We start from the raw sequence: 25,071 nt of genomic DNA, 5'->3' as shown, positions 1-25,071 counted from the left end.
TTTGGTTTGTATTTGCATAAATATACAACATTTACATACATCAATGTCCACTTATCAGAAGCCGATTTGAGAGTCGAGACGACCTTCTATTAGTTACTCTTAGCCTCGTTGAATCAATTCCATGCAAAGTGGCTTTTAGGATTAAACCACACTCAAACCGAACAAATAAAGATAACAAATCGAAACTGCACTAATTGGTAGGGCTTATTTATTTGGATGTAAACAATTTGAAGTAGTTTGCTTTCGAAACTGTTATACTTTAGACTTTGTCTAAACTCCGTCCATTATCCAACTTACTTCTGTTTTGTGCTTTCAATCTGGTGTATTTATATACTTTACTGTTATATGAAAAGTGTGTAAATTCTGACTGGATTAAGGATTTTGCCAATGAAGAAGTACAAATCCTTACAAAAACCTAAGCGTGACAAAAAGGCCATGTTCTCGACCCCCTCCAAAAAATTAGCCTATTTATGTAATGATATCTATAACCTGGGAGAACTCAAAAGAAAAGATAAAAGTTCTAGAGTCCATCCTAAAAACGTCTGCCTATCAAAGAAGTAATTTCTATTAAATCCATTATATTTAGTGGTCTAGAGACCAAATTACTTCTTTCAATTGATTAATCTTTTTATGTCAAGTTTTGGTTGAAATGAAAAAGTCAATGCCAAGAGCGGGATTCGAACCCACGACCTTCGGTTCAATACGCCGCTGCTCTAACCATTTAAGAACAACCTTTCAAATTTTCCCTCCTTTTTTCCATTTTTCAAATGTCGTGTAATTAGGATTATATTCTCGGCTCGAATCTTTCTATGTAAGGTTATGTGGATCGATGTCACGATAGCTCAAGTGGTTAGCGCAGCGACGTATTTAGCCGAAGGTCGTGGGTTCGAATCCCGTTCGTGGTACTAAGTTTTTCATTTCAACCAATTCCTTACATAATATCTTATATTGAGCTCGGAGGGAAGATTACCGCATCCTGTTACAGTCTAGGATAAATAAAGGCAAGAACTTCATACTTTACTTAAAAAAAATCTCTTGGTTTTTATTTTTATTTTTTTGTATTTATTTCGTCAACAATGTAAATAAAATATACTTCTATTAAATATCGTGGACGAACAGATGTTGAACTGATCTACACTAGTCTCTTTGATGTGTACGCCTAAACTAGCTGGTTTATGATTTACGCATAATCGTTTTAGCTTCACGCAATCTTCAGTGAGGAACTGAAGAAAAACGTTTTTGAAAAAAGATAGTTTCTCACTGAGGACATAATTTTGAAACGTGTAAGTAACGAAAGAAAATAATAATAAACGAAGATTCATATGAAATATCAGCGATATTCATAAAAAATATTTGAATTTGAAAACAAAACTTTTTCTTCCCCTCCATTTCATTTTTTAATGGGACAGCCCCGGATATTAAGTGTTTTTAACTCTTTCCACAGTATAATAGCTAGGTCGTACTTAAAAGCTCAAAAGAGGAACAAAATGTTTACAAGGTTTTGGCAAAACGCCTAACAACCTCCGACAAAACAAACGGGCAAAAAGTTAAGACGTATACTTACCCTCAACTTCGGTTTAGCCACGGCTCATAATGGATATTCGGGTTATCACCCTTCTCAGGTATAGACGGGATTATGGTTATGGTTCGTATGTAAGCAGCATGATGTCGTTATATTTTTTAACGAGCCCGATCATATTTTAGGGGGTACCGTTAGGTCCACTTCGGGTACGGAGTCAACCGCCCAAGCCTGGGTTATTTATGGGTCACGGGATATTAAACAACCGCGATGATTTCAAAATTTCTTATTAAAAATCTGAAAAAAAAGAAAAAAATATGGAAATATTTCTCACCACTACTACCGCAACTACTGCTATCAGTAGGGTACCACTATCATCTCTAATTCCAATGCTACAGGTACAACCACTTCCTAGAGGACTACGGTTCGTATTGCAACTAGAATTCAACTTGAAGCACTAATATCATTCACTTCTATTACCACTGGCGTTATCAGCCTACCACTCTTACTTTCATTTTTTCTCATTTGTAACAATTATACTATCACTACTTGCTACTGTGACTAGTACTATTAATACAACTATTGCACTTTTCACTATACTAGTATGTTCGCTACAATCTCTATCACTTTTCATAATAAAATCTATGTCCTAGCACAACCACTATGTTTACCAACACATAAGCCATCACCTAAACTACACTCTTGATAACAGTACCACTACTGCTTGTGCTATTATCGCTAACAAAACGCAACATCACATCAATACCACTACAAACATTAATACTAATATAACTAATTAGTTAAACATTAATACTTTTACAACAAATACTAAAAGTACATCATCTATTATTACTACAACTACTAAAAACGCCTAAAAAGCTATACCAACACCTACAATCTATAAAGCTGCTATGCAACTGCTACTACAACAACTACCATTACATCCACATCTACAAAACCTACTACTACAATTACTACTGCTTATAGTGCTAAACTACTATAAAAACATCAACTGATTCTACTTCGACTGCCTCTCCTGCTATAACTATAAAAAAATAACTCTACTTCCGCTACAACACATTACTACAATAACCACAGAACTACAACTACATCTAATTTTCTATAAGTCCATATTCTACTATTACTGCCAATATTAATTCAACCACTACAATGCAATGAAAACAACTACAACTTCACCACATAATATAACTAAAATTACTATTGCTGAACTTGCCGTCGCTGCTGCTACTAGTTCTACAAATCTACTATTACAAATCACTATTCTGTTATACAACATTTCATTATTTGATTTAATATAAATATGGCTTTTTTTACTTTTTTTTAAACTTTTCACTTCCATATCACTGCTCTACCTGAAACTAGTACTTGGTGTGGTATGGTGGAAAGAATACTGGGAAGCGGGGCTTGTATTCCCCAGGCACTGCAGCCTTCTGGCTTATTGTACCTTCCCAGTTCCCTAGATTAGTCAATAGACTCAATCCTTCTTCTCAGAAGTATCAGGTCATTGACTGTTATTGCTGCAATTAGGTTCCCTGAGTCTTTTGCTTACGTTAGGTTAATCCTCCATTGAGCTGTTGCTTCGCATTCGAATATGATATGAGTGGCAGTTTCCTCCTCCTCATTACATAATCTGCAAATGGGATCATCATTGTATATACCCATGTTGTGTAGATGTTTTCTCAGATACCAGTGACCGGTTAGTAGTCCCACCACTCCTCTGAGTTTTGCCCTCTCCAATTGTAGCAGTGTTTTTGCCAATTTTGGTGAGGGTTGTTTCATTATAAGTTTACTATGTCTAGCACCGTTAGAGTTTATCCACTTCTCTCTTTGTTTTGTTTGGATCCATTCTGCGATGGAGGATTCTGTTTGTTTTTGTTATCCCAAGGATAGGTTCGGGGCCTATGTATGGTCTTGCAGATCCTCCTCTGGCCAGTTTGTCTGCTTCTTCGATACCCAGAATTCCCCTGTGCCCTGGCACCCAAGATATCACCAGGTTGTTGTGTTTTCCCAGGTTTTGGAGATTTTGGATACATTCACTGAGTTTTGATGTAATTCTTTTACATGCCAATGCTTTAATAGCTACTTGGCTGTCTGATCTTATGAGGATTTTTTTGTCAGTGTAACCTCTTTTAAGATTTTCCAGGACACAAGCGTTGATGGCATGTATTTCTGCTTGAAAGACCGAAGTATACTTCCCTAATGAGTTTGATTGCTCATGTTTTGGGCTTGTACAGAAAATGCCTGATCCGGTTCCTTCGTTTGTTTTGGAGCCATCCGTATACCATATCATTGTATCTGGTCCTTTCCTGTGTTCTCCCTCTCCTTTATAGTCTGTTGAGACTTTATAGGAAGTTGTGAAGATTGTTTCCGGAATCATGTAGTCAGTCCCCATTTCTAATAATGGGTGTCTGATTTTATTGATTATGGTTGTATGCCCGAATTGTTTGGTTCCTTTCCAATTTAATTGTTTTTGGAGCCTAAATGAGCTTTTCCTAGCCTCTCCTTGTATGAATATTTCTAGTGGAGGTAGGTTTAGCAAGGTTTCTAATGCGTTTGTAGGGGTTGTTCTCATCGCCCCTGTGATACATAGGTTTGCTAATCTTTGTAAACTAGTACTTAGTCATTGCTACTACTGTCAACTAATCACTACCATTATTTTGTGTGGGATTTAGTGACCATTGGTTAATGATTATTTGGAGATCGTGAGATGCGGTCTGGTGTGACGTAGGTTTTAGAAAAACATTTTCTTTATTGTGCTAACGTTTCGATCTTTATTGAGATCATCTTCAGCGCCTGGGATTTATAAAAATTGTTTAAATTATAAAAATACATGTAGGAGGTGAAAAAATGAATTTATACAATGCTAAAAATTTTAGAATCAAAGTATTTGTACTCACTCAAGATCTGCACTTCACTACCATTATTTTTACCTCAATAATTGCTACCACGAATACTACGTATTTCCAATCAATTAGAAATACAAAATAATAAATTACATCTACGATTATATGTACTACGACTATTTTACTATTAATAAAACACCACCAAAAAAAGAGCTACGATTATTTCTCCCACTATTCAATGTTTTGAAAACACGATGTTCCGCCCGTTGAACGTATTAACCTAGTTGTACATACCCGTCTGGAATTATTCATGCCGGCACGTCAATTTATTCATGTTCTCGTTAAGAGGGGCGATGAATCAGAGTGGTCGGATTAATGATTAATAAAATCTGTTACCCGGCCGATTAACAATTCGAAGCGGGAAAGTGAATTGTCTCATTGTCAGAGACGGCAAAATGGACGTCCGTACCGTCCGAGATTTGGCCCGTCTCCAAGGGTCCGCCAGGGAAGATGTTGCTATGTACCTGAGAGATTATCCAGGAGGGAAGACGGTGTTTCGTGATTCATCGCAATTCTGCTGGTTTTTACAACCTGGATCCTTTGAAGAAAGTCGAAAACAATTTGGATTGTTCTGCGAAGGGTTTGCCGGGTGATGAACTTGGTTGTTTGAGATCATTTTGGAATCGTGTCTGACAGACTAAAATAACATCCAGGCTACAGTTGTATAAAATGTTATAGTCCAGTTTTAGTACTGACTAGAATTTAAAGAATTTTTTAGATTTTACGTCCCTGTATGTTCTTAGTTCATTAAAACCCTAAGACATTTTCTAACTGCATTAGTTAAAAATCAACAATTGTTTGTAAAGTTAAAAGCTTTAAACCAATTTTAAACACATAAATGACGTACAAAGATTTGACCCTTACTGGTACATACCCATATGCTTGCTTACATTACATAATAAAAGCTCTTTGCGCTTTCAAAACATTATCCCCTAAACCTACAGTTAATATCTTGGCAACAATTTTGTAAGAAATTGGGCAGGTTCCATTGTTAAAAACAAAATTGAGAATGATTTTAAGGTAACATAGTTAACACAGTTTCAAAAGCCATCAGAAAAACACATACTGGTCAAAATACATATTCCAAAAAAAGAACATGGACGTCAGTAGTGGGTGGTAGCATCAGGTGGATGACGGTAAAATTGGCGTACAGCTCTCACTTCTCTCAAAAAATATCAGTTTAGTAATCAAGTCAAACGAAATATTTCCCGCGGATTAACGTGTTAAGAAGCTTTTGGATATGTTTCGTAAGTGACTAGTTTAAATAACCTGACCAGAAGACAATCTTCATGCACATCCGTGCCACAGTCTTGGTAACAACCTATTTTTTTATTAATTTATTTGTTAATTAAAAATGTACTAAAAATGACTCGATTCATTGTTTATTATAATTACAAAACTAGTTAAGTTTTAAGTTAGGTTTTACCCACTGAGGTTATTACTCTTTTAAATTTCAAACGTAAAGTTGGTTCTCTTCAGTAATCCCACATGGTGGGTTCAGCCCCACAATTTTGTGCCATAAATCCAGACAGGTTTAAGGATCTGGTTATAAATAAAGCTGTTGCTCCANTTACTGTATTTTCCAGCTACATCAATACAAATCTTTTATCCAGTTAATACCCGCACATCACCCAGTGACCAATACCATCCTCGTAAAACAGATATAAAACATATAAAACAGATACAGGATTGGTCCAAGGACTTTTCCCTGGGGAACACCAGCTTTGTTTCTGAAAATAAACAAGCCCTCTTGCATTTATGGGAATAGTCTCGCTAACAGATAGGTAATACGTTGTACATACTGGGTGGGGAAGATTTTGTAGATCATGTAGCCTTTATGCTAGATTTTATTAAAGGGTTAATATATATATACATATAAGAAACACAGCTGAACATATATGTTTCTCTTCTAAAGCTTTGTGAACATGATTTAGTATTTTGTTCTAAAGCCAAATTAATGGTAACTCTGCTTTTTTCTATAAGAGGCTTTAATCTTTTGTGTAATAGTTTCTACAAAAGTTTATAAGTCACTGGAGGATAATTTTTACTCCTTTTTCCTGATACTAAACAGCAATAAAACTATTTTGACCATTCATATTTCAAAGAAGATATCAAAAGAAGCAAACGTGAGTAAATTCCAGGAAAATATTTTATATTACGTTTTGAAATTTTCTGTTGTCTTAATAGTTATGCTTTGCACCTACATTGTTACCACTTATCAGGCTAGAAGACATGACGTTTTTATTAGATCCGAACAGAAAGAATGGCACGAGGCAGAGGAGAAATATTATTTAAGTATAAACTGTCAGTTGGAAAATGTAACTAGAGATCCAAATCTAGTCAAGAGTTCAGTTATTAAAGAATTTTACATGATTGGAGTTCTTTTTTGGCTCGGGATTGTCTAACCAAATAACATAGATTTCAACATTAGATAGATATAGATAGAGAGATAGAGAGAGAGAGGGGGGAGAGAGAGAGAGAGAGAGAGAGAGAAATGTTTTTTTTTTTTTTTTTGGCGTTATGAACTATGCATATTAGCCATGTGACAAATTCGTATATGTGTGTTCAAATTTGGGGGATTATTGGGAAAAAAGGGCCAGGGGCAACGGTGGGAATCGAATCCACGACCGCGGCGTGAGAGTCTCTCATGCTAACCACTCGGCTACCGCGGTCCGAGAGAAATGTGATAATTATAAAACTTTAGAATATATATTTAAAAAATCAAATAAATAAATAAAATTAAATAAATAAAAAATGACCAAATGATGATCAAAAACCTTTGGATCAGCATGTCCGAAAAGCCATACGGTTCTATTTGGAAAATTCTGGACTAGTCTAAGATGGTTCATGCTTCCATAAAAGGAGGCTGCAAGCGCGCCAAAAATGATCTATCAAATATTGAAATATTGAGTCTGCCTATGCGACGCGACATTCAAAGAAACAAAAGAGGTATTTAAATCTCCGTTATATGTATGTAATTATTTCTGGCTAACCGTAATTTTCATTTACAAATTCACTGATTTTTTTAAAAATATTTTTTGATTTGAAGGATTGAAGAAGAGTTGAATTTAATTTTATGTATGTACATGTGAAGTAACATTGCAATAATAATAAAGTGGGAAGTTTATGGGCCGACTAACATCTGAGGACACCGCGTGTTTTCCTTCTTTTTCTCTTCTTTAGCGCGTATTTTGTTTTCAACTGAAACCATTTGAGCGTCTAGGTGGATTCTGACCCTCTGCTTTAAAATGTATACCACGTCTATATCCTAAAATACTAGTCTCTCGAAACAAAACATACAATACATATTTTACATCACCGAAAACATAGATGTATGGTCACATCACTGCCCCAGGTTAATCGATATTACTCGGGGCGGGGTTGAACCCACTCCATTCTCGCTAATACTTACTTTTACTTTCCAGACGTCACACCTCAGAGAAATCGATATTTCTCGAGGCGGAATTAACTTTGTAAAAGAAAGTATTAATTAAGAATATATATTTTTTAATATCTTATCTTACTTTATTTCGTTGTCAATAAATAATGAAAATTATATAAAAATTAGCCATTACAAATTCATATTACGGGTTGGAATCGCTTATAAAACTTTAGAAAACGAGTCCATGGCTAGAAAAATATATGATTTTCGCTGCTCTACAAAGCGGTCACAAAAAATCAATACATTCTTTAGACATAGGCCTTTTCGTTCTTTTACAAATTCAAAAAATGTGAAATGCAGTTAATAAATTATTAAATATGTGTATTATTGAAAATTTCTTGTTAAAAACCTAACAGAAAAAATGCGATTTTATGTTAACAATAGAAAAATGAATAAACGTGTAAGGCATATTCATTAGCCATTACCATCTATAAAAATTGTTGATAATTCGCGCAGAGCCCAATATTTTACACAAATTGGCTTAAACAAAATGATTTCAGCATATCCCTCTAGATAAACAAAGTGAGTACAGATTTTGTTACTACATGGGCTACATTACCAATATAACGTAGTTCCATTTGGTTTACCTTTAGATTTAAGCATGTTGATTGAAAAGTTTCAAAGATGGAAAATTGAAATTTTTATGAGCCTTGATCGATAATCTGTCAATTTACTTCCCAAAACTCTCAACGCATTTAAAGCCTGTGAATTATGTGTCCACAATTTTACAAAAGTCACGATTGACTATTAATCCGGATAAAATTCAATCAATTAAAACCTAAATAAAATGTATGGGTCATATAATTTCATATAATTCAGTTGGTGTATCATAGATATCAATAGATCCTTCAAGAGTTGAGGCAATTAAGAGAATTTAAATTCCCAAAAACCTAAAAGAACTAACGAGAGTTTTAGGCGCAGTACCTTATCACAACGAATTCATTCCTTGAATCTAACGAAAACAGTGCTCGAATATTCTGAAATCAGATGGTCAACTAGCCTTTGAACACCTAAGAGAAATATTGCAAAAAATCCCCCATCCTTAATTATGCTTGGTCTTTGCAAACAATTTATTTGAGTCATAGTCGCATCTTCAGTTTCTGTTGCTTTTGGCCAAAGACCTTAATGGAAACATGATTCCAATAGCTTTGATTTTTTTGTATCTATCTGGAATATTTATATATTTGGACCTTTTAGCTCTTTTTTTATTTTATTTATTTATTTTTTATTTGTTTAAGTTTCATATTCCTCAGAGAGAGAAAGAGAGTGAGAGAGCGAGAGAGAGAGAGAATCATTCGACTACTTAGACGTTTATCCATCGATGGTTTATTTGTTATTTAGCATTTACGGTTTAATCAGTTTATCATGGCATGGGGACTTCTCAGCCAAGCTCCATGGATTTGGACAGAAAGACAGTCCATTGTGCTAGTGCGGCATGCTTGAAACATGTGGCCTTAGTATGCGAAAAGTACACAGTCATCCGGACGAGATGGATGTACGAATCCAATGTTGATGAGGCTAGCATGGACTCCTTACGCCGCGTCATATCCAGCCGTGCTGGGTACTTGGCTACCGAAAAAATGTGGAAAGCCATCATGAGGCAAAAACGATAGCCGGCCTAACATAAGTCAATGCCTTTGCAGTGTGATGTCTATGATTAATAGAAAGAAAGAACAAATGACAGAAAATATAAAGCCTATTCCTCCTCCTCCTAAAATCCCGAGTGAGCCGCCTCCGCGAGGCCCATCCCGGACACAGTGACATACTGTGACTAAGAGGTTGACAGGTGGAGCGAAATGCGACCGTCTAATTGACAACAGAAAGAACATATCTTCCGTCTATAAACCCAAAAGCTTTATAGAAATGCAAGCCAAGAAGCTGCAAAAAGTCAGATATGGGATAGGTGAGACAAAACCAAAAAAGGCACAGATGGTGTAATCAGTTCAAAAATTAATTAGCTCAATGAATAAATGAAAAGAGAATATCTAAAATATATAGAACTTTATGTATTGAATACAACATAAATACCAGCCCTAATTTATAAAAGCAGACTTGAAATGTTAAATACTTTAACATTTTAATACTTAAACAAACAAAATTTACCTACAGCCTAACGATAAGATCGTTACTTCGCGGTCCTAATAGCCTCGTTTGTAAAAAGAGTTAAAAGACAATTGGTAAAGCGAGACTATCAGGAGTTCTAGGACGGCATTTGCATCCGGGAAAGGGCTATAACGAGGTATCAACCCGATTAGTGCCGTACTGTGAATATTCGACATCAGCCATTCCGGGGGTTAATAATCCAGGATAATTTCGATGCTCCAAGTCTGGAGTGAAATGAGTTTAGTTATTAAACAATTGTAGATAATAGGGGGGGTTCGCTCCGAGTCCGGGACTCTCTATTTTAATGGCTTAGATTTCAATTGTACACAAAGCACACCGGTATCGGATATGACTTTGTATTGTATTATCGATTTTCGAAAGAAAAATATAATAATTACATTTAGTGGTCCCACGATAGCTCAAGTGGTTAGAGCAGCGGCGTATTGAGCCGAAGGTCGTCAGTTCGAATCCCGCTAGTGACACTAACTTTTTCATTTCAACCAAAACCTTAAGATTAATTAATTAAAAGAAAAATATAACGTCATACACCAAAATATACAATTGCGAGATTTCTTCACGAGATTTGCGGGTAATCATTTTGATCTGATTGTACTGGTTGTTTTGATCTTTTCGCCCAAAATAGACACAGAAATGACTTAAAATTACCAAACTAAAGAAAATATTATGTAAATGTTACATTGTTAGCAATTAATTAATCTTTCTATAAGGTATTTGTTGAGATAAAAAAGTCAGTGTCTCCAGCGGGATTCGAACCCACGACTTTCGGCTAAATACTCCGCTACTCTACCACTTGAGCTATCGTGACTTCGATCCACTCGGACACCAACTTCCCATATCAACCCAACCTTTTGAATTATCCCTCCTTTTTCCCATTTTTCAAAAGACGTGTAATCTCTTTGATTCTCGGCGACAAATGAAATGGCCATGGAGAGCTTTAGAGAAGTATACTTCATTTTGCTTATTAGATCTATTAGGTTTCGTGGTCCGATTGACCAAATAAATTTTTTTCAATTAATTAAGGCTTTGGTTGGGATAAAAAGTCAGTATCACGAGCGGGATTCGAACCCACGATCTTCGGCTATTTACACCGCTGCTCTACCACTAGCTATCGTGACTTCGAGCCACTCGCACACCAACTTTCCAACTCAACCCCTAAACTTTTGCATTTTCCCTCCTTTTTGCCATTTTTCAAATGTCGTGTAATCTATTCGATTCTCGGCGAAAATGAAATGGCCACGGAGTGCTTTAGTGTATACTTCATTTTGCTAAATACATCTATTATGTTTCTTGATCCGATTGACCAAATAAATTCTTCAATTTTAAAAAAGTCAGTGGGTTCGAATCCCGCTCGTGACACTGACTTTTTTATCTCAACCAAAACCTTAATTAAAGATTAATTAATTGAAAAGAAATTGTTAGCAATGTTTAGCATTAAATTTTATAATGTTGAAAAAAGAACATTCTTTTTAAATTTTATGGGGCAATGCTTAGATCAGTTTAACATAAAATTCAAAGATATTCCGTAGGGTACGAAAGTTTTATTAGCCTAAAATATTTATTAAGTATAATACCACAGACTCCCGATCACTATATCGGGATTTTCTTTTTGTAGAATATACACCGTCTTGTTTAAGAACGATTTTTTCCGATTTTCATTGAGTCTGCTGTGTTACATCAAGTAAAATATAGTGGGACTCTACTCGCTTCCCCTGATACATTCTAGAATTTCTCTCATTTTTAAGCTACACAGATGGATCACTTAACAAAGGTAGAGGGGGTTGTGCAGGAATCTACATACCAAAATTAGGAATCAGCATCTCCTCCCCTCTTGGTAATAACACCTCCGTTTTTCAGGCGGAAATCTGGGCCATTAATGTGTGTTGTAAAACACTTATGGAAAATAAAATTAAGGGAAAAGATATTAGAATTTTTTCTGACAGTCAGGCTAGTCTTAGGGGATTACAAAAAGATTTATCAACCTCACGACTGGTGGAGGAAACTGCAGATCTTATCAATAGGATCTCTTCCAGGTTTGAGAACAAGGTAACCCTTATTTGAATACCAGCACATATAGGACACCATGGCAAAGAAGAGGCGGATGGCCTAGCCAAAGAAGGTTCTAATACTGCGTTTGTCGTGCCACAACCGGTATTACCTCACTCTATGAGCACAGCGAAAGAGAGTATTAATAACTGAGGCATAAAACAATTCCTTACGGAGTGGAATTTATCCCCCGGACACAGGCAATCGAGAGAGATTGTTAAGGCGATCAAACCAGCAGAATAGAAATGGCTATTCTCTATCTCAAGGAAGGGAATTAGGAGGCTGATAGGTATTCTGACGGGCCACTGCCCACTGAGAAGACACTTTGTAATGGGTATTCTACCAGATCCTTTTTGCCGTTTTTGCGAAATAAAAGAAGAAACGGCAAGGTATGCTAGGTCTAGATTGAACTTTGAAGGAGAGGGCATCACCAAATCACTCCCCGAGATAAAATGGTCCAAAATCTTGGGGTTTGTGAACAAGTCCAAGAGGTTTATGCAGGACACCGACCAAGTACCGGACCTTTTATGGATGGGGTACGAGTCGACCCAGGCGTTTAACCCCTCGGGTCTTGGTCGCCCACCCTGCATAATTATATATATATATATATTATTTATATTATATTAAGAAGAGAGGTAGGTTAGATTTGGGTAGGGTTACATATAATTATGTCAGAGTTAAGTTGTGGTTAGGTTGAGTTTAGGAGGTTGGTTTATGGAAAAGGTTAAGATTAGGGTTAGATTTAGGTACGGGTCAGGTTAGGTTAGGTGTAGGTTTAATTTAGGTCAAGTAACTATAATTAGTGTTAGTTCAGGTTGGAATAGGATTAGGGAGGATTGCAGTTGGAGACTTATTGCTGTATTTAGATGACAATTAATTAAGGTTTTTAGTTGAGATGAAAAAAAGCTTATGGCACGAGAGGGATTCGAACCTACGACCTTCGGCTAGATACGCCGCCACTTGAGCTATCGTGACCTCGATCCACTCGGACATCAACTCCCCATCTCAACCCCACCTTATGAGTTTTCCCCCCTTTTGCCATTTTTCATTTGTTATATTTAGAGATCTACGCAATCACTTGCTAGTAGTCCAAAGCATAAGACATCTTGGGAGAACGCTTAACGCTATGGGATGGAAGATAGGTTTGTAATGGGTGAAAGCACACACTGGAAATAGAAGAAATTATAAAACTCATCGATTCGCAAAACAGGCAGCCGAATTCAAATGTATCAGACATGGATAGAGTCTCTGATCCTTTGTAAAACGTGTTTGTGACGAGATTACGTAGCACTGCAACATAAACAATAAGTGAAGAATATAATTTAAAGAAGATAATTTTGGAATTGTGGCATGGCTCTTCAATTTTCCTTCTGACTCATCTCCAGAATAGCATGAGTCGTTCAGAGTGTATCTCGACTAATTATCGGTGTTTCCGCTTTGGACGGAACACGGCTAATTGCTTCGGTAGGGGCTTGAACGGCTTTTCTCAGAACGCCACATACCTGATTGGGCTTCGCCAGATGATCTGCGGTTGAACGTCGCATGCAAAACCCGCCGCAGCTATCTGCCCTAAAAAGAAAAAAAACAGATTAGAAATGAAAATTTCAACTATTGGAGATGTGTCATTGTTCATCTTTTATGTGAAACGATAGCATGAACCAAGAGATGTATCTTGAAAATATATGTTACAAGCACAAGCCGTATTTGGGTCAAACTGTTTTGAGGTCAGTTTTATTTATGTATATGTTATTTTGTCCATTTCCTTGCAAAATCATGACATAAACGGCTAGTACGTACGCTGTTCAATAATTCATAAACAAACAACAATCGATCACCTGGTTGTACATATTTATGCCTCTACGGTTCCTTTAGCGTGATGCTATTACGAATAAATGAAAATATTGATGAGATCCAAGATGGATACTTCTAAGGTTTATGCTCACAGATTATATTTTAAATATTTAACGCGTAAATGTTGTACATTATTTTTGCTAATGTTACAACCACATACTAAACGTAAAGCCTATTTGTTTTATTTTTTATAAAGAAACAAAAGTTTTAAGAAAGATGGTAGTTCTTAAAAGAAAATAAATGATTTTTCAGTTTGAGTTTGCCTAGGTTTAGTCAGCCATTCCTGAAATAGCTCTGTTGAAGAAATTGTGCCAGACACGGACCAAAAAAGATTTAAAGTTTGAACTTTGGGGAAAGCTAGTTGGTTTCCTTTTAAATGTCAACACAATTTTTTTATTCCAGTCACTAACCTTTCCTAACCCGTCTGTGACCATATCTCTACTTAACCTAACCCGTCCCTAATTCTAACCCTAACTAACCTAAACTGTCCCTAACTCTAAATCTACCTAACCTAACGTGCCCTTAGCCATACCTAACTTAACCCATCCCGCTAATCTTTCTACCTTACGCTAACCCAAATCCCGCTTAACCTAACTATTCCCGAATTCTGATCCTAACTAACACAGCCGGTCTATAATTCTAAATATAATTATTCAGAAATCGTGAGATGCGGTCAGGTGTAATGTCGGTTTCAGAAAAACATTTTCTTTATCGTACCAACGTTTCTATCTTTATTGAGATCATCTTCAGGGCTCAAAGTGTTTGTCTTTTGTGTAATTGTGCCATTCTTGCGTGTCGTGTTGAGGGTGCCACAATTATGGAGAGAATGGCACAATTACACGGAAGACAAACCCTTCGAGCCCTGAAGATGATCTCAATAAAGATCGAAACGTTAGCACGATAAAGAAAATGTATTTCTGAAACCTACATCACACCAGACCGCATCTCACGATTTCTGAATAATTATCGATTAACGGTCACTAATCACCACACATTCTAACTATACCTAACCTAGCCCGACTATAACCTTAACTCTAACTAACCTAGCCAGTCGCTAACTCTAAGCCTAATTAGCCTAACCTGTCTATAGTCTAACTCTACCCTGATCTTATCCATCCCTAATTCTAACATGAACTAACCTAAACCGTCCCTAACCCTACCTCTACCTAATCTAACCCGTTCCGAACTCTAACCCTATCTAACCTAACCCTAGCTCTACTTAGCCTAACGATTTTCTGATTATTTAAAAGAAGAATCAATTTAGATTAGAACAACACTGCAAGCAGGCCACAAATACAAAAACTAAAAAAAAACTATCACAAAAAGGCACCAATTGCTATATAATCTCCTACATTAAGGAACTTAGCTGCTTTTGTGGGTTTTGTAGACTGGTTTACCCTGTATTATTGTAAAAACCAATTCGGTATTGTATATTTATTTCTATTATTTACGAGTAAAACCAAACATTTGCAAAGATAGGTAAATACGAAATTGCCTAAAAAGAGCGACTACGGGCACAAAATGGTTCCAATTAGTCGGAAGGTCTATGGAAGACTACATATTTGCTCATTTTTCATCTTAACCTTAAAAAAGAAATGATTGTTGTGAAATCGCCCCCCGTTGAAAATCAATTTAAAGTCATTTCACCGGGCAAGACAGGAAATATGTAATGTCATTCTGCGGTCGCAGAAATCGGCCACCTCGTCTATTCCTCCGTCGAAAGAGTGAAAACCATTCGGGTTCGGTATTAGAAAACGAGTTGACACGGTTCCAAAGAAGAGCGGTTTAACCGAAACATCATCATCACCATCTACGCCATCATCCGGACCGTCATCATCCGACCTAGGTAACTGGACCGACCCATTTCGGCCCGGACACGGATTCGGCCCCGCATTAAGAAGCAATTAGACAAAAGATTTCTTTCCGGAAATTAAAATCTAATAACATGGATTTATACTCGGCTCTATTGCTCATAATATTGATGATTTCTGGGCTTCGAGCTCGGTGATGAAATCCAAATAAGCCATGATGAAATCCTATTCCCATGCTATTCAGCTTTTCTATAGATGTCTACCCTCAATAATCCATCTTATGGTTAATTAAAGAGAAAGAATTGTATACTGAACTATACAAGAATTTTCCTTTAATCTGAACAAAAAGTGGCGAAAAGTAACGTTTTCTTATATTGCTGCGAAAACATGCCCAGAACATTATTAAACCCAACCAATAAAGCATTTAGAGGATGAGCTCGTTACACATAGCAGACGGGAAGAAATGGACATTCTGGATTAACATTTGTCAAAACCCGCCCGACTGGAGTGCTGCACCTTCTGATATTTCTACGAATTATTTAGGAGCCTATAGAACCAAGACCAGCTTTACAGTTATACGTGAAATATTGGGAAAAACAGTTATTATGCTTGAGAATAATTTGCAGAATACGGATGATTTTTTTACGACAATGAGTTAGGTAGCAAACTAAGTAGATAGAAATATAGATAGATAGGGAGGTTGATAGATAGACACATAGATAGATAGATAAATAGGTAGGTAGGTAGATACCACACTCTCTTTCGACAAAGAAAGAAACACAATTGAACACTGTGTGTTTCTTACTGACCTGTTGTTTCATTATTTGTTGAAATCGTGAGAAGCGGTCAAGAAAAAACACGTTTTTAATTTTTTTTGCTTACGTTTCGACCTTTTTTCGGGTCATCTTCAGGCATAAAGTGTGGTGCTTATTGTGGTGTCATATTGATTTATAGACACATACTGCAAGAATAAGCACCACACTTTATGCTCTGAAGATGACTCGAATAAAGGTCGAAACATCGGCAAAAAAACGAAAAAGGAGTTTTTCTAAACTGCCTCATTCTTGACCGCTCCTTACGACTTCAATAAAGTATTGAACATTTATAAAGTTGTATACGACATGGATGGTTTTCCGTTTGCCACTAGTTGGGTATGAATATAATTATTTTAACTATCAGGATTGAAAAATTGGGCACTAAATTATAAAAAAAACACTGAATACAAAGGAAACAATTAATTAAACATCACTAAACTCGTAGCTACATATATTGCATATATTGCAAACCCTTGAAATTATGCAACAACTAGGATGTTTAGGAGACCTTACACAGCGATCTATGTTCTAGATAAGAATTCAAAACTCTGACAATATGGGAAATTAGGCAACAAAATGAAAAATATCCTGCTTTAATCTTAGATTACAGAACTTACCAGTGCAATTTCATCGTCATGCTTCCATGGCACAGAATTTAAAAGCAATTTTTTGCATCTAACTTTAAATAGCTATCGTAGTGCAGGGAGTTTCAGACAGCTGAGTTCTTGAAAATTTAAGTTGATAAACTCTGCCTTAAAATGGTCTAGGTTTTTGGAAAAGAGGACTGCGTTCGTGTTCACAACTCTCACGATTTCGATCGCTTAACTTACTCAAAACTTCCGGAGTCCATTTGGGTCAACTGGACACGTTTTTTATAGAAAGGTACAATTACAATCAGAATTAAAAGGTGGCGAATTTCAATAAGACGAGAGTAATTAGATTTAATATTGTCGAGAGAAATAATTTTTGTATTTCGAGAAACAGGGTCATTAAATACCTTGAGAGTAAACAACAAATGCAAGAAGTAGTGTGACTGTAAAAGAAAAAGTTTATGTGCAAAAAATAAAAATCGTATCTGTCTCAATATACAGGGTGTTCAGCTACTCGTGTTACAAACTTTGCCGATAGCTTCTATATTCAAAATGGAACCCAAAAGTCAGAATTAACTATCGCCCGAATTTCAACAGTATCGGAGCTATTCCTCTTTTTCTGATTTTTTATGATTTCACGACCTCGCTTCGAATAAACAATGATAACTCCAAAACTAAAATGTTTTGGACAAATCCTTTGCTATCATTAAAACTACGTTAAATTTCCAATAAGTAATGAGAAATATTAAACTTCTAAATTGATGAAATAAGCATTTTAGTAGCCTAGAACTTTAAAAAATATTTATTTTTTTCAAAGTTGAAAAACTTACTTTGGTGATTCTAAACTACTATTTACAAACCTAGAGACCAGCAAAATTTAGAAAACGTACTCATTTAATATCCTTTTTAGTGGGGCAATTGTTTTTTTAATTACTTTTTCCGAGATGAAGAAATTGATGAAGGAAAGGAAAATCGTAGTTGACGGATTGGTATTGCTTCAAATAAATAATGATAACTCCAAAACTAAAATGTTTTGGACAAATCCTTTGTTATCATTGAAAAGTGCGTTAAATTTCCAATGAGTTATGAGAAATATCAAACTTGTAAAATTGAGTAAATAACCATTTTGGTAGCCAGAACTTTAAAACAAAAATTTCAATTTTAAAAAACTTACTGTGGGGATTCTAAACTACTATTTCCAAACCTAAAGACCAGCAAATTTCAAAAAAAAAACTCCATTTAATATCCGTTTTAGTGGTGTAATTGCTATTTTTTAATTTTTTTCAAATGAATATTTAGAAATCGTGAAATAGTGTGATGTCAGACCTCACGATCTCTAAGTAATCATTAATTAACGGTCACTAAATACCACAAAATTTTTTTTCAAAGATGAAGAAGTTGATGGAGGAAAGGAAAACACCGTGGTTGACGTGAATTTAGTAAACTTTTTTTTTTTAATTTAGGTTCGAAACCGAAATAGTGCAAGTGTTTACTTATTTACTAACACGACTGCAACTATGGTTAAAAGATTATTGTATTATTATTTCCCGGAATAAAATAGTTTTTAGATCCAAAACATTTTAGTTATCTATGTGATATCTTGTTAACACTATGGCTACTTTTTCTAATGAAGAATACGCTGATGAATACACTGCGTGGAGAGTATTTGGAATTAAAATCGTGTAATAACTTCATTCAAAATTGCCTAAAGTTTTTTACTTTTTATTATTATTAATCTTTTCACCTTACCAATCCGTCAACCATGGTTTTTCCTTCCCTTCGTCAATTTCTTCATCTCAAAAAAAGTAATTAAAAGAACAATTGCACCACTAAAAAGGATATTAAATTGAGTACGTTTTCTGAAATTTGCTGGTTTCTAGGTTTGGAAGTAGTAGTTTAGAATCACCATTGTAAGTTTTTCAACTTAAAAATTATTTTTTTAAGTTCGAGCTACTAAAATGCTTATTTCACCAGCGTTTAAAAGTTTAGTATTTATCACAGTTTATCGGAAATTTAATGTAGTTTTCAATGGTGTCAACGGATTTGTCCAAAACCTTTCTGATTTGGAGTTATCATTGTTTATTTGAAACAAGGACGTGAAATCTTAAAAAACAGAAAAGCGGAATAACTCCGAAAGTGTTGAGATTCGGACCATAGTAAACTAGAAATTTTTGGTTCCAATTTGATTGTGTTAGTTTGTAACAGGCAAAGTTTGTAACACGAGTAGCCGAAAACCCTGTATATACAATTAATTAAGGTTAGTTGAGATAAAAAAGTCAATGGCACGAGCGGGATTCGAACCCACGATCTTCGGCTTGATATGCCGCTGCTCTACCACTTGAACTATCGTGACCTCGATCCACTCGGACACCAACCTCCCATCTCAACCCCACCTTTTGAGTTTTCCCTCCTTTTTGCCATTTTTCAAATGGCCTGTATGTACAGATTGGTGTGGAGTCAATCGATGAGAAAATATATCTAATAAAAAATGTTGAACACTCTGGAGCATAATGCTAAAACCCTCACACCTGGCATAAAATAGAATGGCACACTGAATTAAATAATTTAAACTTTGAAAAAGCAGGGATTAACTTCTAGAACAAAAAAATCATACCATATTATATTCGTCAACTTTCGCCAATGTACGTTTATTTTTTAGATAAAATTCTAATATGCAATCAAGACTCTATCTTATTTTAATTAATTAATCTTTTTATGGTTTTGGTTGAAATGAAAAAGCTAGTGCCACATGTTAGCAAGACAAAATTAGAAGGAATGGAAGGAGTCACCGTCTTGCCTCGTCCTGTTTACACCCTGACCCCACGCGATCTGTCCATAGTGCTTTACAGCCTATTATCCAACAATAACAATATGTTTTTATGTAAGATTTTGGTTGAAATGCAAAAGCTAGTGACACGAGCAGGATTCGTACCTACGGCTTTCGGCTAACTACGCCTCTGCTCTACCACTTGAGCTATCGAGACTTCGATCCACACCACGATCGGACACCAACTCCCCATCTCAACCTACAATCTTTCGAATTTTCCCTCCTTTTTCATTTCAACCAAAGCCTAACATTAAAAGATTCATTAATTGAAAGAAGTAATTTGATTAACAGACCACTAAATATAATGGACTCTTATCTTATCTTCTTTTTTCTAAACTACCTTCTTGACCGGTTCTCACCGCTTCAACATATTACTTACTAACTTATGTGGATTAAGTTGTTCAACAATGGGGTTTTAGTAAACTAAGTAGTACAAAAGTAATAAAAACAGTAATAAAAACAACGAAATTAAGCGCCTACTAAACAAAGTTAGGAATAAGGACAGACATAGGGATCTTAAGATCCCATAGGACAAAAAATAAAAAGATTTGCCTATATGAGAACGTGAAAGCGAGAAAACAAGTTTTCATAACTGCCTTAATTCATAAGAATAAAGAAATGTTTTGTGAATTATAGTCGAAACAAAAAGCCAAGAAATAATCTCAATCTCCATTGGAATGTTTTAAGTATTGGACATTAGTTATATGCCAAATTGTTGGGTTAACCATAAAAAGTAGTTCGGTGAATTGATTCAGATCCATTTTTGCTACCCGAAGTGTATAATCTTGAAATGTAAGTCCAAAAGAAAGAGAGAGTGTAATAACGATTTTGATACAAAACAGTTTGAATAGCTGATATCGATCTAGGTTGCCAGTCTAGCAAGCTGAAAATCGTCCATTAGCTCAGTAGCTTAATTGTATAAGACGTTAAAAAAATGTATAATTCCTTGGGCCTACTTGCCAATGAGAATTGTCAGATTAGCATAACCGTATGTGGGATTATTACCATTCTCCATTAAGATCTTTAATAGATATGCAAATCACTCTTGATAAAAACATAAAAATACTGCTAGTTATGAAAATTAAATTTAGATAAAATTTTGCAAAAAAAGGACCGTGCATTCTCGGAGGGAGGAGTCTGAATAATTCAGGAGTGGATTTCGGAATGGGCCCGAGATGGCTATCGTCTTGATACTGGTGCTCGGAGTCGTGCGAGATTTACCTTCGGTCAGCAGCCGCATTCCACCCGGTGAAAATATGCAAATACCCGCAAAAGAGTGTTTTGGTGAAGACGAGATACGGAACCGTTTTGGGCATGCGACCCCCAGGAAACGGTTGATAAATCGCTGCCTATCGGGCCCGGGCTTTATTTCCAAAAGGTGCGAAAGTGTTTCCCCGACCCGATTCTCTGTTTTTGTCATTATTCTTCTCACTGTAGATGATTTGCCCGTCTCCTCAGAGAACGATCTCGACTCGGGTAAACTCATTCAACGCGTTTGATTTATTTTCTCCGCCCTCGGTGCCGACGCCTTAATTGATAACTCGGAGCAGAATATTATCAAACAGACCTGTCAAGAGGAAAATGAATGGATGAACTAGACTACAATTTGTCATTAGGGGGTTCCATTGATAGCGCTATTAATGATAATGAATTAAACATTGGTTCGAAAGCGTCATATCGTGTAAGATGGAACGCCCATTACCTTAATCCGGACAATTCTAAGATTATCACACAATATATAACAAATTAGAAAGTAATCGCCGTTCGTTAAGCCGGCGTATTATAACACGGAGCATTAGCAATAAATTAGAGATCAACGCTTAAATTCTGAATTGGAAATTGGCTCTGAATCATCGAGAAGCAAGCCAAAGCGAAGGTAATCACTGATTTCTTGAGTGAATGAGCACGACCTGCGTTGAAAGCATCCCCTCTGACAAAAACACATAGGGTGAATTAGACTAGAATTAGACTTCTAGGCATGTTTAATAGACAACAAAGCTCCAATTCCAAACCTGCAAGCAAACTTGACGATTGAAACGCTAATTCACCTACATGATTAAGTCCAATCAACTGTATACACAATGACAGGCAAAAAATCCCACCCATTTGTAATGCAACTTCATTTGTATGTATTTTTATATATTAATCAAAGTTTCACGTTTTTTAACGTTTAATAATTGAGTCTTTATCTAAAAAGTTAAAAAACGAAAATTACTAAAGAAAATGAAAAATATAAAAAAACAGATAAATTTGGTTTTAATTGTGTTTTAGATTTTTAATTAACATTTCAATATTGCGTATTTAAGCCTTAATTACAGCTCGAAGACACCTCCGCATACTTTCTACCAGTCTGCAAATGTCTCTTTTCTGGAGGTTAGACTATTCTTCACGAAGAGACCTTTCAAGATGGTGGAGTGTATCAGGAAGTGATGGACCTGCTCTCATTCGTCTTTTGAGGTTATCCCAGAAATGCTCGATGGGGTTCAGGTCTGGAGAACAGGTTGGCTAGGCTAAGACCCTGATGTTATGCTCTTGAAAGTACGTTTGTATTATGCGAGCAACATGTGGTCAGGCATTATTGCTCATTAGAATAGGATTGTCGCTGGTTTCTGAGGATAGACAACGCATGGTGTTTCAAAATTTCACCCACGAGTGGCCGTCAAAGACCCTCCACGAACAACAACCAACTCTGTGCTATTTAATTTGAAAAGGTTAGCTCTGGGATAAGTTACAAGCTTCGTAACTTTCATTTCGCCTTCTCCACACTCTTTCACGCCCATCTGGAGATCGTAGAGCAAATCTACACTCATCTGTAAAAAGTACAACAGACCATGGAAATGTCTCTGTGCTTGAGATTAGCCCTTTTTCACAAATAGTCCATTCAAGATCGTGGAGTGTATCAAAATGGACGTGCGCTTATTCGTCTTTTGAGGTTATCCCATAAATGTTCGATGGGGTTCAAGTCTGGAGAACGGGTCGGCCAGGCTAAGACCCTGATGTTATGTTGAAGGTACGTATGCACTATGTGCGCGCGACATGTGGACAGGCATTATCGTGCATTGTCGCTAATTTCTGAGGACAGGCAACGCATGAAGTTCCGAAATTTCATCCACATAGCGAGTAGCCGTCAAAGACCCTCCATGAGCAATAACCTACTATGTGCGACTCTCCATTGAAATTCCGGTCCACACCATCACTGGGCTACGGTAAAAAGGTTGGCTCTGGGAAAAATGACAAGCTTCGACCCTTTCATTTTAACTTCTCCAGACTCTTTCACATCCATCTGAGATCGTAGAGCAAATCTATACTCATCTGTAAAAAGCACAGCAGACCAATCGTCTAAAGGCCAAAGGCTGTGTTCTTGAGCAAATAGGGGCCGTGCAACTCTATGTTCTGGTCAATTCTGGTCCTCTTACGAGGCGAAAAGCCATCAGCCCAAACTGATTTAATCTTCTTCGAGCAGTCCGTTCAGAAATTTGAACACCTCAAACTTCCTGGCTCTGAGGAATCGCTTGAACAACAGTAAGGTGCCGGTTTCGCAAAATTCCCTAAATCAAAAAACGGTCATCCAGTTGTTCTGTTACCATAGGGCGTCCAGAACCGGGCTTTCTATGGTAGAACCGAGTTTTTCGAAAACGTCTAACGGCGTCTCGCAGAGTTTCATAGGGAACAGCCGCATACCTGATGGAACGTCCATCATCAATAAGTGCCACACCACGCGCAACATCCTCATCACTAAGTGGCAGTTTTAAGTTAAGGAAACAAAGATTAAAACTAAACATATTATTGCTTCAGAATTTAAAAGAGACTGAATAAACATTTCATATTCCGTAAAAAGATAAACATTGGAAAATCCTTTATCCTTGTTTCGGATTAAGGATTAAGTGTGTTTGCCTCTAAATGATATTCACAATTTAAAACAGATTAAGGAGAGAATTATCTGTTATCGAGAAAATGAAAGAAAAATCAATTAGGAGGAATTTTGCCTGTCAGTGAATTTTTTGCGTTTAATAACACATTTTATTGAAGATATCTCGTTGATAACTGCAAAAATGGGCTCAATACTTTTTTTTTAACTTCATTTATTTTTATTTACTACTGTACATGTATTATATACAACCGCATATAGAATTTTAATTTACGATTGTGGCATTACGGGCCACATGGTAAAGAAAGCTACCCATTGGCAGCTTTCTCTGGATTAATAAAATTATATTAATCATTTAAGATATCTCTTACCCATATTCTTTTCAGTCACTTACGAGATAATTGTTGGGAGTGTGACTAGTGTGATTTTGTAATTTACTATGAATCTATGAACCCTAACCAGCCCAAAACTTGAAACAGTTAGTAAGTTTTTTTTTAGTTTCTATGTTTAGATTTTATCAAAGAAAATTTGAAGGAATGGAGGAGTCGCCGTCTTGCCTCGCCCTGTTTATCACCCTGACGCCACGCGATCTTCCTATAGTGTTTCCAGTCCATTATCCAACAATAAAAATATGTATGTTGCTTTAAGATTTCAATGATTTTATTATTTGATAAGTTCGTTGCAATATGGTACACTTCAATTAATTGGAAATAAAATCATTTTTACCTCGCTCTGTTTGTTACCCTGATAACACATATAATGCTTTCCAATGCTTTCCAGGAATTGGCGCATTTTTAATACCAATACCTATTTTATTTACGCAAAACTTTGCCCGAATCCAACAATAAAAATATTTTTATTGCTGTATAAGATGCTCGTTTGTATAGTTCAGTGCAATTATTAAAATCTTCATTTGCGCTCACTGATGTATACAAAACCTTATACGAATCCAACAATAAAAATATGTTTAATGTTATAAAATCTGATCGTATTTGTAGCAAAAATGGAAGGGGTCGTAAGTCTTACCTCGCCCTGTTTATAACCCTGATGCCACATTATTTTTCTAAAGTACTTTTCTGCCCTGGCACATGTTTAAAAATTCTCATTAATGTGTACAAAACCTTGCCGAAACCAACAACTTTATTGGCAGTTTTACAACCAAAATGGCACTTTTTATAGGTAATAATATGTCTGAAACCTACGTCTTGCCTCGTCCTGATTATTTTCTTAACGCCATATTATCAAAATGCGGTTTTC

At 36.1% G+C, this 25,071-nt stretch overlaps 1 protein-coding gene across 2 annotated transcripts in view; it reads right to left on the bottom strand.

Moving 5' to 3' along the window:
* The window catches only part of LOC106669148 (serine proteinase stubble), a 302,112-nt gene that overhangs the window by 226,521 nt on the left and 50,520 nt on the right, over window positions 1-25,071 (bottom strand). For both annotated transcript variants that reach the window (XM_024229269.1, XM_024229270.1), the window contains exon 2: window positions 13,555-13,621. The gene's annotated coding sequence lies outside the window, so the exon portion shown is untranslated. The remainder of the gene's footprint in view (window positions 1-13,554; window positions 13,622-25,071) is intronic.

This window comes from Cimex lectularius, unplaced genomic scaffold, assembly GCF_000648675.2.
Source record: "Cimex lectularius strain Harlan isolate CLEC.00 unplaced genomic scaffold, Clec_2.1 scaffold272, whole genome shotgun sequence".
Classification (NCBI taxonomy): Eukaryota; Metazoa; Arthropoda; class Insecta; order Hemiptera; family Cimicidae; genus Cimex; species Cimex lectularius.
Note: the sequence above shows the minus strand (reverse complement) of the source record. Positions and strands in the feature narration are given on the sequence as shown.